The 15,615-nt window shown below is 43.3% G+C and overlaps 2 non-coding genes across 2 annotated transcripts; one reads left to right on the forward strand and one right to left on the reverse strand.

The window, feature by feature from the left end:
• Positions 1–6,258: 6,258 nt before the first annotated feature.
• Positions 6,259–6,365, reverse strand: LOC120256159. The gene has a single exon (XR_005535197.1). It is a non-coding gene; the product is annotated as a small nucleolar RNA R71 (small nucleolar RNA).
• An 8,761-nt stretch (positions 6,366–15,126) lies between these two features.
• LOC120256157 lies at positions 15,127–15,233 on the forward strand. The gene has a single exon (XR_005535195.1). It is a non-coding gene; the product is annotated as a small nucleolar RNA R71 (small nucleolar RNA).
• Positions 15,234–15,615: the final 382 nt, after the last annotated feature.

The following is a 15,615-nucleotide window of genomic DNA, read 5'->3' on the forward strand; positions in this document are numbered from 1 at the left end:
TGATCGATTTTGTTTCAAATTTTGCAGATTATGGCACCTCGATCGAAGAAGCAAGCTGATAAGAGGCCGCATGAGTCATCCCCTGAGCCTGAGGGCATGAGTTTTGTGATTCCAGAGCATTTTATTTTGGACTTGTTCACTCAGAAAGGATTCTCCTTCTGAGTTTATTTTCATTTTGCATCTCGAGTTGTACTCATTGTCTATCTTTTATATATACTCGAGATATTGTGTTTTTATTGAGCTTCACTGAACCCCCTCGTGTATGCGTGCAGATGGTCTTGTCTTCTTGGGAATTGAGACTTAGTCATGGGCACAGCCAAGGTGCTGAGGCACTTGGCCGTGTAAGCTTCACAACCCTTCGGAACACTACTCCCATGGAATTAGCTTCATCAAATGCAACACTAGGAGTCAGGAGAGTATTGTTTTGATTGCTTCTCCCACATTTAGTTTTGAATGATATATATTTTGAGTGAGCTTTAATGTGTACATTGGGGACAATGTACAACTTAAGTTTGGGAGAGGGGGGGGGGAGTTTCATAGTGCACACATCTTTTCTATTGTTCTTGATTTATATATGCTCACATAGCCAATGGTGGTTCACCTTAGTTGCAAGGATTGTATTCTTGAGTTTAAGAGAATTTCTAACATTGAATGTTTTCATGCTCTACTTCTTGCTTGAATTTCTAGGAATTTTTTTGCCTGATTTACACTTAGTGCACTACTCACTTTTTTTAAACTCTTTTTGGAAACTCAAGTTCGATGTTAAAGGGACTAGTTATAGTTGTTTCTTTGTGTTAACTTCTACAAAAAAACAAAAAGTTTTTATTGTTTATTTGTGCTTGTTGTGTGGAAAGAGCTACCACCTATGAAGTACGAAGCTACTCTCATAAGTCGGATACTAGTTATGTCCTAATGAGAGAAAGAGCTATCTCATAGGATGAGTGAAAGCTACCACTCCGGCAGAAAGAGCTACCACCTCGAAAGTGTGAAAGCCAACTTAGCGGCCGTTTTGGAAAGGGCTACCTTAGAGGATGTGTGAAGCTATTACCATCTTTGAAATTGTTGTCACTTTTATAGATAAATAAGTCCCTTGTACTTAGAACTTTGAGGAGTATACTTTGGGTTGACTTGAGTGAGTTCACACACATACACGACTTCAGGTTTTGTTTCCTTTTCGATTCAAGTTTTTAGCTAGAGCATTGATTTTTCATATTTAGCGTTGAAATTTCCCTCACTTGTAGAATGCTCTCTTTGTATATTTTGATGACCTCAGGACAAGCACTTTAATTATTTTCTTCATTGATGCACATAACATTTTAATTTTTGCTTGAGGACAAGCAAAAGCTTAAGTGTGGGGAAGTTTGATAAGTGCTTGTGCGATATGAATGCCAAGAGTTCATTCTTTATGTTGAGCATTACTTTTCTCAGGATTTTACACTAATATGTGTGTTTTTATGTTACTTTCGTGCAGGTAGGGTTGTGAGGCCAAGTATGAAGGAAAGAAGCCAATGTGGATTACAATGCACTGATCTTGGAGGAAATATTGCTAAGGTTCAAACGCGAAGACATAGGTCGATCTGAGATGCTAGAGTGTGTGCCAACCTCCTCGTATTCGAGTTTGGCACATCCATTTGGAGGGGCACAAAGGTAGTCACACTCGAGCATTCTGACTTATACACATAGAACAAGAGCTCCACCAACGTACCTATCATTGAAGAAGCAAGTGATCCACAATGTGAACGTGTGCCAGTTTGTGTTACTCCGATGAAAGTATGGATTCGGGAAGCTATTCAGGATGGAACTGTAGCAACACGGTAGCAAGTACTGTAACAGCACTGTTCACAGCCGGCTGAGAAAATAGGAGTTCAGAGAATCCACACGGGCGTGTGAAAATTATCCACGCCCGTGTGGAAATTACCCACAGGCGCGTGAAGCATCCATGCCCGTGTAGTCACCCCATTCCAGCCATATTTAAAGCCGAATCAGCCCCGATTTTAGTATTCTTTTCTCCATCTTTTCCCCAACTTGAGAGATGGCTTCGGCTAGGGTTTTGAGGGGTATTGGCCAAGGTTTTGGAGAGGTTCTATGGCTCTGACTTCGTCATTCCTAAGGAAGAAGGTTGGTAGGAGAGCTTCCGTCGAGGCGTATCCTATACAGGACGAGGGAATCCTTGGATGACGAGTAGAGGACTTTCCACAAGACCATCGACATGACCATCGAGGGGGTTTCTTTATGGATTCATTGCTTTTACATTCTATTTCTTTGATTGTACTTAGCTCCATGGAGAGCTAAACCGCTAGTGGGTACTTGGGTATTGTGAACCATAGGATGTATTTGTTTCATTGAATCTCTTTATTATGCTTTCAATTAATTGATGTTTATTGTGAGTTCCAACCTTGAATGCTTGATTGTATGAACATTTCCGCTAGAGTGACACTAGGGTTGAGAGTTCTCATTGGTAACCTTGTGAGTGAGTGTGATAAGTGCTTGTGCGATATGAATGCGATGCTTTCATTCCTTATGTTGAGCATTACTTTTCTCAGGTTTTGACACTAATATGTGTGTTTTTATGTTACTTTCGTGCAGGTAGGATTGTGAAGCCAAGTATGAAGGAAAGAAGCCAATGTGGATTACAATGCACCAATGTTGGAGGAAATCTTGCTAAGTGATAAACGCCTAAATATATGTATTTTATATGTATTAATCGTGTATTATTTGTGAACATGTTAACGAATTGATGCCCGTTTTATGTCTAAATTGGTTATTTCAGTGTTGCAGGTCTTAAATGAGTCAAACAATGCTCAAAAATGCAAATCGGATGAATTCGACATCAAAAACGGCATTTTTGGGGTCCCGGCACTGTAGCGGCACTGTAGCGGGCTGTAGCAGGTCATTGTTCTTGCTGCGGGCATTTGGCTGGGAGTTTCACGGGCTCCATGCGCCCGCATGGATGCCCGTGAGGTTTGCTGGGAATTCTCAAGTCTCGGTACTGCAGCAAAAATACTGTAGCAAAAGTATTGTATCAAAAACACTGTAGCTGAGCACTGTAGCACCAGCAGGTGTTTGGGCATTTGGCTGTGAGCTTCACGGGCTCCATGCGCCCGCATGGACTGACGGGGTATATAAGAAACTGATTTCTTCTAGGTCAAGCGGAGGAGTTTTTGGGAGAGTTCTTCAAGCCAATTTTCACCAGTCTTTGAGAGGCAAGATTACATGTTTTGGAGAAGGGAAATCTAAGGGAGAAGCTCGGATTTGGCTAGATCTTCATCGATCTCTTCTTTGGGAGTTTGTAGACGACGAGGGAAGCCGCCCCCATTGCGGCGTCCGTGGAAGCCTTTCCACCTAGCTTGGCTTGTCTTCCTTCTTCCATTGTTTGAGGGAGTTTTTATTATGCCATTTGTAGTTGTTTGCATGGATTTGTTGCTTGGATTTGTTTGTATGGACGAGTAGACCCCAAGGTCACCGGATGCCGGTGAACCTTGGGGTGAACTTGTGTATTTGGATGATTTAAGTTTGTTTATTGCAATTGTTGTGTTTTGAGATTCATTCTTGGTGCAATTGATGTGTTGCTTACATGAGAAGTCTGTAAACCAACTGCTAGGTTGTACTTGGTAGCGTGACCATCGCCCTTGTACTAGACACACCAAGTTTGGAAGGGATTCATGTACAAATACGCCGTGACCATCGGGCATTCTGTACCCCTCCACTATTAGGGCTAGACCAAGTTGTGTTCCGGCTCTAATTAGGGATTTCCCCACTTGTTAATGCAATCGTATGAGGATTTGATCGGAAGGAATTCTGTGTCAATACTTATACCGGATTAGGGGTCAATGGCCGTGACCATCGGATTGACCTAATCTAGGAAATCTCTAGGTCTAAACCTTCAATTGCATGACATTCTTAGCATCCTGTGCACTTTAGTAGCCCCTAGGGAATCCGCATCCGTGACCGTTCCTTTCCCCTGATTTTATACCCCTCTCCGTATTTTAGTCTCCACTTGTAGTTATCTTATTTAAATTAATAGATTAGAGAAACCTTTCAAATCTGTCGGCTAGACAATAAGCGAAGAGGAAGTAAGGGTAGATCCTTGGGCCCAGGGAATACAACCCTCTCGTGCTCGCACGAGAGGTATTACTTGACGACTCCGTGCACTTGCGGATCGCACTCATCAAGTTTTTGGCGCCGTTGCCGGGGAACCACAAGGAATACTCGGAAAACTTAGAGTTTATTGATTTAGCCATTTTTTTCTTTTATTTTGTTCATCTGCTTCTTTTTGTACATATATCTCCATTCATTTGAAATTACTCTCCACTTTAAATATTTCTCTTTGTCTGATACCTCCTAGTTATTCATTATCTACTATCATTAATGGATGCAGCTAGCGGTTGGAGTGGTGCCTCCTATTTGCAAATCCCATGTTCGGATTTGCCACTTGTATCTCTAACGGAATTTGAACTAGAAGGAATGATGAGTTCACACATTTTTGACATTTGGAGACGAACTGAACGTTACAATGTGACCGGAGCTGTACCACTGGGAGAGCATGATGTGCAAGACCTATTCACGCATTATCTGGAATCCGATAGTTTGTTGCCAGTAGCTGAGCTTATTCCGCCTAATCTTTCCCCCATCCCTATTCATGAGAAAGTGAGGAACAATTCTGATGCCTTTGGCATACCAGTTCATCAAATTGATGAGGAAATTGATTTTTCATCGGGAAGTAGCTCAGGATCATCCGAATGTGAGATTCATGCTATGGAAGAGTGCGTGGATAGTAGCAGCTCCACGGAAGACGAGAGTAGAGGATTCGAGGATATTGATCTTGGGAAGTTTGGGAGACTAAAATCCTCAATCGAGGAACCGCCGGAACTAGAACTGAAGCCGCTACCCAAACACCTGGAGTATGCATTTCTCGCCGAAGGGTCAAAGCTTCCAATTATCATCGCCTCCGACCTGACCCCTAAGGAAAAATCCGACCTTCTGAGTGTACTAAAGAAGTATAAAAAAGCAATTGCGTGGAAGATCTCAGACATTAAGGGAATTAGCCCTTCTTTCTGTACACATAAGATTCTTATGGATGATACTCATAGGCCAACGGCTATACCCCAGAGAAGGCTTAATCCTAATATGAAAGAAGTAGTGCGCAGTGAGGTGATCATTTACCCTATCTCTGACAGTGAGTGGGTAAGCCCTGTACAGGTAGTGCCAAAGAAAGGGGGAATGACAGTTGTCACTAATGAAAAGAATGAATTAGTCCCCACTAGAACGGTCACAGGTTGGCGTGTATGCATCGACTACAGAAAACTCAATGATGCTACTAGAAAAGATGTGTGAAGCTACTACCGTCTTTTCAAATTTTCATTACTTTTTGTAGATAAATAAGTCCCTTTTATTTAGAACTTTGAGGAGTATACCTTGGGTTGACTTGAACGAGTTTACATATCACTATTCATCTTTCGCTTAGTTAAGAAACAATTTAAGTGTTTTTATTCCCTACTCCCTGTGGATACGATACCCCACTCATATGGGATTTTATTACTTTGACAAACCCATACACTTGCGGGACATACGCAATGTGCGTTGTTAAGTTTTTGGCGCCGTTGCCGGGGAGTAGGCTTTTAGAGATACTTTGCATTTTGTTTTCTTAGCTATTCACTCATTCATTCTAGTTTATTTCTTCTTGTTCTATCATCATTCTGATTTTCTTTTTCTTTCTTTTTTGTGCAGCTCCAGGGTATGACCCGAGGGAACCGCTCAATATTGATTGAAGGAGATCCCGAGCTTGAACGCACACTTAGAAGAAAAGAGAAAGAACCTGTACAAGAATCGTCTAATCGAGCTAATTTGGAAATAGAAGAATCTGAAAACATGGAAGAACAGAATGAGCAATAGCAGACATTATCTGATTATGCCAGACCTTTAGTATTGGCAACAAAATTGAGTATTGTGCGTCCCCCGATTACAGCTCAGAACTTTGAGCTAAAGCCGGCATTCATCCACATGTTGCAGCAATCCGCACAGTTCAATGGTTTGGCTGATGAGGATCCAAACAATCATATAGAGAACTTTCTCGAGGTGTGTGATATGCTTAAGATAAACTGGGTAATGGATGATGCCATCAAGTTGAGAGCCTTCCTATTTTCCTTAAAGGGGAGAGCAAAGTAGAGGCTACACTCATTACCTAGAGCATCGATTACCACATGGGAGGAGATGGTAGAAGCTTTTCTGGCCTGTTATTTCCCTCCCGGAATATCTGCAAAGCTTACGAATGAGATCTCACCCTTTGTACAGTCAAAATTGGACTTTCTATTTGAGGCATGGGAAAGGTTTAAGGAGCTCCTGAGAAATTACCCGCAACACGGATTCCCAGAGTGGATGATTGTTGAGACCTTTCACAACGGGTTGAATTCGAGAACAAGGCAACTATTGGATGCGGCAGTAAGAGGTACCTTAGGTAGCAAGACCCCCGGTGAGGCCCATCAACTAATTGAAGAAATAGGGTTAAATAGCTACCAATGGAATGCTATGGAGAAGAAAAAGGTGGCCGGCCTCCATGAGATAGATGCAGTAACATCATTGGCGGCTCAAGTGCAATCATTGAGTAAGAAGTTAGATCTTCTAACTTCGAATAGTGTGGCGGCCGTGACTACTTGCACCGGGTGTGACGGAGGACATGCTCCCTCTGATTGCCCGATCACTATTGGTGATGCATCTTCGATTGAGAATGTCGATTTTGTGGGTAATGCAATGAGGAACCAAGGGAATCCATATAGCAACACCTACAATCCAGGTTGGAAGAATCATCCCAATTTTTCGTGGAGCAACCAAGGTCCACAAAAGACCATGGGGCCACTGGGTTTCCAACAACAACAAGCCCCAAACATGGAGAACCGAAGTTCAGATTTGGAGACCCGAATAACTGATTTGGAGAAGGCCTTGACTAGGTTTGTGCAATCATCAAATACAAGGTTTCAATCAGTCGAGGCTACACTTTGTTACCTCTTTGCACAATCTTGAAAATTAAGTTGGGCATATTGCGATTTCTCTATCAGAAAGGCCACAAGGGAGCTTGCCTAGTAATACCGAGACCAATCCTAGAGAGCATGTGAAGACGATCACTTTGACAAGTGGTCCTGAGGTTGAAGATAGGCTTCCGAGTGAGAGGCCCAATGAACACGCACCCGACGTTATAGAGGTTGAGGAGGGAGAAAGAAAAGAGAAGGAGGTGCACCACCACCTTTCAAGCCAAGAATCCCTTATCCCTCTAGATTGAAGAATGACCAAGGGGATGAACAGTATGAGAAGTTCCTGAGTTTGTTCAAGCAACTCTACATTAATATTCATTTTGTTGAGGCATTGGCCCAAATGCCTAAGTATGCAAAATTCGAGGGATCGAGAAGGCAAGCATACCTGCTTCACCCTTAGCCTCGACTGGCTCTGGTGCGCTGTAATCAGAAAACATGCGCACTAGAGGCCCTATACTTTAGGTGGTGTCTCTGTCTCCATCTGCTCAGGCTGAGGCTCAGGAACAGGCTACATCACCCTTAGCCTCGACTGGCTCTGGTGCGTTGTAATCAGTACATGAACTCCCAGCTGGTACCTACGTACCATTGACAAGATACCCTTGCGTATATCCCGCAAGTGCATGGGTTTGTCGAAGTAATAATCCCGGATGAGCGGGTATCATATCCACAAGGAGTAGGGAATAAAAACACTTATTTCACTTCTTAGCTATGTAAAAGATGAATAGTGATATGTGTGACAATGATTCAATTCTCAAAAAGTAAAAAAACAACAAGTAAGAGAGCACAAGTAAAGGAGGCGGTAAGACAATCGATAAAGATGGGGGTACCGAGGATATTGCTCCACCTAGGACAATCATTTCAAGTGCAAGAACCCTCTATTATGGTTCCTAATCAGTGCAAGTGAGCCGTGCATATCCTTAATTACATAGTCCGAAATCTAAGGTCATCTATGCCTAACTCTATACATGTCCCAGAGGAGAGATTGAACAACCTCTCATCCTCGCACTCGCATAGAATTGCAATAAGTTCTAGGGATTCCAAGTAATAAATCTCTTCCAAATTAAAGACCTAACCCTTTGGTCTAGGTGGAAGGTCCCTAACCACAATTAAGTCCTAGATACTAAGATCACTTCTGCGCTTCATTCCGTTGCACCCGCAACTAAGCCCCAGGAGAAGGTCATCCCTTAGACCATTCACTCTATTACGGCCGCAAAGAACTCAAGGAATGGAGGAAGAATCTAACACATTGGAGGGGAAAAGGGACGCTCCCGTACCTCTCGACTCACCCTCTCAACCCTCTCCAACCTAGCTTTGTCTAACACTCGTGGTGTGTCACTCACTCACAAGGTTACCAACAAGAACTCTCAACCCTAGTGTCACTCTAGGAGAGTATTCACACAATCAAGTATTCAAGGTTGGAACTCAAATTAAACATCAATTAATTGAAAGCATAATAAAGAGATTCAAAGAAATGAATACATCCTAGGGTTGACAAATACCCAAGTGCCCAGTAGGGGTTTAGCTCTCCATGGAGCTAAGTACAATCAAAGAAATAGAATGTAAAAGCAATGAATCCATAAAATACCCCCTCGATAGTCATGTCGATGGTCTTGTGGAAAGTCATCTACTCATCGTCCGAAGATCCCCTTGTCTAGTATAGGATGCGCCTCGACGGAAGCTCCCCTACCAACTTTCTTCCAAAAAGATGACGATGTCACAGCTGTAGAACCTTTCAAAAACACTAGCCAATACCTCTCAAAACCCTAGCTGAAACCCTCTCTCAAGTTGGGGAAAAGATGGAGAAAAGAATACTGAAATCGGGGCTAAATCGGCTTTAAATATGGCTGGAATTGGGGATAAACACGCCCCTGTGGACGCCCGTGTGGATTCTTTGTTCTACAGCTTTCTCGGCCGGCTGTAAACAGTGCTGCTATAGTACTTTTCTACGTTGTTGCTAAAGTGCTCTGCTGCGGTATCCGGCCTAAAATACTTCCTGAATCCATACTTTCATAGAGGTAACGCAAACGGGCACACGTTCACGTCGTGGATCGCTTTGCTTCTTCAATGATAGAATAGTTGGTGGAGATCTTGTTCTATATGCATAAGTTAGAATGCTTGAGTATGACTGCCATTGTGCCCCTCCAAATAGTTATGCTCACTCAAATATGAGGAGGTTGGCACACACTCTAGCATCTCACACTCGACCTATGTCTTCACGTTTGAACCTTAGCAAGATTTTCTCCAAAAATCGGTGCATTATGATCGACATTGGCTTCTTTCCTTCATAATCGGCCTCACAACCCTACCTGCATAAAAGTAACATAAAAAAACACATATTAGTGTAAAAACCCGAGAAAAGTAATACTTAACATAAGGAAAGAATGCTTCGCATTCATATCGCACAAGCACTTATCAAACTCCCCCACACTTAAGCTTTTGCATGTCCTCAAGCAAAAATCAAACATTTTGTGCATTGATGAAGGAAATATTGGAAGTGCTTGGCCTTAGGTTCACCAAAGTATGCAAAGAGAGCATTCTAGAAGTAAGGGAAATTTCAACAGTAAACATAGTAAATCAAAGGTCTAGCTAAAAACTTGAATTAAAAAGGACAACAAACCTGAAATCGTGAAAGTGTGTGGACTCACTCAAGTCAACCCAGAGTATACTCCTCAAGGCTCTAAGTACATGCGACTTATTTATCTTCAACAAGAAAACAACACGAATTTCAAAGATGGTAGTAGCTTCACACATTCTCTAAGGTAGCCCTTTCCTAAGCGGCCGCTAAGGTGGCTTTCACACTTTCGAGGTGGTAGCTCTTTCTACCGGAGTGGTAGCTTTCACTCATCCTATGAGATATCTCTTTCTCTCATTAGGGCATAACTACTATCCGACTTATGAGAGTAACTTCATACTTCATAGGTGGTAGCTCTTTCTACCCAAAATGCAAAATAAACAAGAAAACTATTTTGTTTCTTTTTTTTATTTTTATTTTTTATTTTTTTAGAATTTAACACAAGAAACAACTACAACTAGTCCCTTTAACATCGAACATGAGTTTCCAAAAGAGTTTAAAGAGTGAGTAGTGCAATGAATGTAAATCGGGCAAAAATTCCTAGAAATTTAAATAAAAATTAGACCATGAAGACATTCAATGTTGAAAAATTCTTCTAAAGCTGAAGAATGCAATCAATGCAACTAAGTTGAACCGCCATTGGCTATGTGAGCATGTATATCAATCAAGAACAATAGAAAAAGATGTATGCCCTATGAAACTCTCCCCCACACTTAAGTTGTACATTGTCCCCAATGTACACATGCAAAAGTCACTCATAATGTATATCAATTAAGAATATATGTTGGAGAAGCAATCAAAACAATACTCCCCTGATTCCTAGTGTCGCGTTTGACGAAGCTAACTCCTTGAGAGTAGTGTTCCAACAGGTTGTGAAGCTCACACGGCCAAGTGTAGTAGCACTTTGGCCGTGCCCATGACAAAGTCTCAATTCCCCAGATGACAAGACCATATGCACGCATACACGAGGGGTTCAGTGAAGCTCAATAAAAACAAAATAACTCAAGTATATAAAAGATAGAACAAGGAAGACAACTCAAGATGTAAAATGAAAATGAACTCAGAAGGGGAATACTTTTACGAGTGAACAAGTCCAAAATAAAGTGCATAAAAGTAAAGAAATGGAAGTAAAAATCAAATGTGGGTGTCACGCTCTGGGTCCTCTACTGGTGGTGGTGGTGAGAAAGTACATGGTAGGTCCACGAGTCTTTGGTATAGGTGATGAGGAAGATCTTTGCGGGAGGCTGCGGGTCTACATCTCAATAGTTGTTATAGGAAATCAAAAGCGGGACATAAGATCGGTATCTTTGGAGCTGTTGTATCGCTTTGCATCTCGATGATCTCGGACATAATATGCCCAGGGTGCTCTCGAGCCTCTCAATATGATCATAGGCTCCTGAAAGGGATACCCGGCTATCCTGGGGTCCCGGCCACCGCCGGGGTGGAATCTCCCGCTGCATCCCCTCCACCCTCGGTGCTCTCAGTGGTGGGTGTGGCCAAAATGTAAACTCCAGGTCCATATCTGCGTACCACGACCATCATCCTGAGCGTATCGAGTCCAAGTGGAGAAGGAAGAACTATATGATCGGCATGCCGTATAGCAGCTCTGAACCCCATCCCCAGAATGAGTCTAGTAAAGTAAGGACCAGCAAATAATACTCCTACTCTCCCACTCTGGCCCTGGTATCGGATATACTCCGCCACAATGTGCCCCAGATGAATGGGCAAGGACCTCACCATGGAATATAAATAAAGTAGTACCTGCCGTGACAAAACACTAGTGTTGTCGCCACGACCATCCACAGACCTACTAAGGACAGTAAACAAATACCTGTAGCTCAGCCTAGATAAGTATGTGGCTTTAGACAAGCCTGGTTCATGTCGTCCCGGTCCACACAATACCTGATAGGCTTGTTGTGGGATCAACGTGCCCGGGTAATCTGTCAGTAGATGTCCATACTCCTCAGTTACTATATATGCCTCATCGTACAAACCAATGCGAATGGAAAACTCAGAAATGCTCATGGCGAATTGACGACCGAACACTCTAAACTGTATATCATTGGCAAACTCAAAAGACGCCAGCACCTCCAAAGTCAGCGGTCGGAAAACTAGCTCTCGTATAGACAATAGCCTCTGCCACCCTCCTACAGCCATAAGTGACTCCAGCTCCCTAACAAACTCATCACCCCGCTGGAAACGGGATTGGCCAAACCCAAGCCCTGATAGTCGCTCCAAAGCAGAGCTTGATGCTCGGGATCCGGAAATGCAATGTGTGCCAATTCGGGTGAAGGTTCCCTAGGGCGCTTGCCTTCTTGCTTCTTCACGTGCGGTGCCATGCCTGCAAGGAATAGTGAAGAGATGATCAAAGACGCTCATTCATAGAATACTACGAAATTCCACATGGGCTTACGAAATTATCCATGCCCGTGTGGATCTCCGAGCGTGAAAAAAAAGCGCACGATAGCATTTCTATTTTCCAAAACAAAAAAAAAATACAATGTAAAACCCAGTTAAAATGCTCTCTAAACATGCATAGACCCTTTTTAAATCAAAAATTTAACGTAACTCAAGTCATTTAATTTACTAAAACAAGAACTGGCAAATAGAGGAGGGATTAGAGATTCACCGAAAGAAAAGAAAAAGATAGGCATGAAAACCTTTAATTGATGCGAAAATTTGCTTGAAATCCCGTAACACAATGATCAGCGAGGAAATTAATCAGGAGCGGCTTTCAGGTGGTTGAAGATGAAGAGGAAGAGAAATCGCAAGGATTTTTAAAGAAAAATTTGCGCATTCCCACGAGCGTGCGGAAATTACACACGCCCGTGCGTCTCCACATGAAAACTGCACAGCGGCAGGTGCACGCCCCTGTGCACTCTCGGGAAAACGCCATTTCGACTCTGAATGCTCTCGCACGGGCGTGTGGAAAATTCCCACACCCGTGCGTCCGATCTACAGGGTCAGCTGCATGCCCCTGTGGCTTCTCTAGACATCCGAGAAATTTCCTAAGTGTTCCGCACGCCCATGCGGAAATGCCACATGGGCGTGGACATTCACAGGTCCACTTCATAGGGGCAAACGCACACCCTTGTGCCTCCTCGGGATGGAGAAAGCTCCTCTGCAGAGATTCGCATGGGCATGCAGAAATTATCCACACCCGTGCGAAGTTCACAAGGTCGCCCACAGGGGCGAGTTCACGCCCCTGTGTGCTCTCGGGATAATCTGCCAAACTCTGTAGAAAATCACACTCCCGTGCGGAAATTACCCACGGGCGTGCGATATTCACATGGTCGTTCACAGGGGCAATCGCACGCCCCTGCGCCTTCTCTAGATGAGCTCACAGTGTAAGTCCACGGGGGTGCGGAAATACCCCGCCCGTCCGTTTTTCCACAGGCGCCTTAGAAAAAAACACGCAAGCTACGCAGAAATTTTTTTGAACATGTTTACACACTCAGAGCCTGCCCTATTATACAAGTTTTACCAGTGATAAACATGAAATAAAGCTCAAACGACACTAAGAAAAATAGGAAACGCTTGGGTTGCCTCCCAAGAAGCACTTGTTAAACGTCACTAAGCTTGGCGTACCTTGTCTTACCTCACTGGGGCTCATAGATGAATGTTGCCCTCTTACCCATGACTTGGAAGCATGATGAGCACAATCTCTTGAAGGTAGAGGGTGTATTATAGTGCTTGGGGCCACCTAGCAACGGTTCATCCAACTTTTTCGGTTCACGTACGTCTCCAACAGCCTTGGAGTGTTTCCGGTGGCATCTCCTACCCCTCTTCATTTTCTGAAGCACCTTCTTCAAGATCCCGGGGGTAGATGGGACTTTTTCCGTCGAACCAAGCATCATTTATTCTTCATAATCATCCTCTTGGTCGAACAAACCCTGGTACGGGTCCGGTTTGAACATTTCCTGCATGTATTCATCAACAATCTCATAAGTAGTGTCTAGAAAATATAAAGTGTCATCAAAATCAAGAGAATGCCGCATGGCTTCAGCAAGGCGGTATGTGAGCTTGTCATCTCCAACTGTCAAAGTTAGCTCTCCGCCGTCCATGTTAATCAATGCCTTGGAAGTCCATAAGAACGGCTTCTCAAGTACCAAGGGTACATCTGCATCCTCATCGACATCTAGCACCACAAAGTCTACAGGAAATATATACTTGTCCACCTTGACAAGTACATCTTCGATGATACCCCTCGGATGTCTCACCGTTCGGTCTACCAATTGTAAAGTCATCCGGGTGGGCCTCAACTCACCCAAGCCTAACTTTCGAAAGAAGGTGTATGGCATGACGCTAATGCTGGCCCCTGAGTCTGCCAATGCCATTTCTTCACCCATATTGCCAATGCTACACTGAATGATAAAGCTTCCCGGGTCTTTCATCTTTCTCGGCATATTCTTTTGCAACACCGTCAAGCATGAAGCATCTAGAATCACCGAAGTACTCTCCTCCAACTTCCTCTTGTTAGTCAACAAGTCTTTCAAGAACTTCGCATACTTAGGCATTTGAGCCAATGCCTCAACAAAAGGAATATTGATGTGGAGTTGTTTGAACAAACTCAGAAACTTCTTCTACTATTCATCCCCTTGGTCATTCTTCAATCTAGAGGGATAAGGGATTCTTGGCTTGAAAGGTGGGGATGCCACCTCCTTCTCTTTGCTTGTTCCCTCTTCGACCTCTATAACCTTTGGTGCGTGTTCTTTTGGTATCTCACTCGGAAGCTTACCTTCAACCTCATGACCACTTCTCTAAGTGATCGCCTTCACCTGCTCTCTAGGGTTGGTCTTTGTATTGCTTGGCAAGCTTTCATGTGGCCTTTCAGAGAGAGAATTCGCAATTTGCCCCACCTGATTTTCAAGGTTATGTAAAGAGGCGGTGTGATTGCAAAGTGTGGCCTCAACTGATTCAAACCTTGTCCTTGCACATTGCACAAATCTAGTTAAGGCCTTCTCCAAATCATTAATTCGGGTTTCCAAACCTGAAACATTGTTTTCCAGATGCGGGGCTTATTGTTGTGGTTGGAAACCCGGTGGACCCATGGCCTTTGGTGGACCCTGATTGCTCCATCAGAAATTTGGATGATTCTTCCAACCAGGATTGTAGGTATTGCTATATGGGTTTCCTTGAGGTCTCATGCCATTACCTACAAAATTGACGTTCTCAACCGAAGATGCATCACCAATAGAGATTGGGCAATTGGAGGAAGCATGTCCTCCACCATACCCGTTGCAATTCATCACGGCCGCTACTCTATTTGAAGTTAGAAGATCTAACTTCTTACTCAAATTTTCCTCTTGAGCCGCCAATGAAATTACTGCATCTATCTCATGGACACCGGCCACCTTTTTCTTCTCCCTAGCATTCCATTGGTAGCTGTTTAACCCCATTTCTTCAATTAATTGACGGGCTTCATCGGGGTTCTTTCTACCTAAGGTACCTCCTACTGCCGTATCTAAGAGTAGCTTTGTACTTGGGTTCAAACCATTGTAAAAGGTCTGAACAATCATCCACTCTGGAAATCTGTTTTGCGGGCATTTTCTCAGGAGCTCCTTGAACCTTTCCCATGTCTCAAATAGAGACTCCAATTCCAACTGAACAAAGAATGAGATCTCATTCCTAAGCTTTACAAATTTTCCGGGAGGGAAATAACAGTAAAGAAAAGCTTCTACCATTTCCTCTTATGTTATAATTGATGCTCTAGGTAATGAGTGTAGCAACAGCTTTACTCTTCCCTTTAGGGAAAATGGGAAGGCTCGCAACTTGATGGGATCATCCATCACCCCGTTTATCTTCAGCATATCACACACCTCAAGAAAACTTTCTATATGACTGTTTGGATCCTCATAGGCCAAACCATCGAACTGGGCGTATTGCTGTAACATGTGGATGAATACCGGCTTCAGCTCAAAGTTCTGAGCTGTAATCGGGGGACGCACAATACTCGATTGTGTCCCAACACTGAAGGTCTAGAATAATCGGATAATGTCTCCTGTTGCTCATTCTGTT

The sequence above is a fragment of the Dioscorea cayenensis genome, unplaced genomic scaffold (genome assembly GCF_009730915.1).
Source record: "Dioscorea cayenensis subsp. rotundata cultivar TDr96_F1 unplaced genomic scaffold, TDr96_F1_v2_PseudoChromosome.rev07_lg8_w22 25.fasta BLBR01001310.1, whole genome shotgun sequence".
Taxonomy (NCBI): Eukaryota; Viridiplantae; Streptophyta; class Magnoliopsida; order Dioscoreales; family Dioscoreaceae; genus Dioscorea; species Dioscorea cayenensis.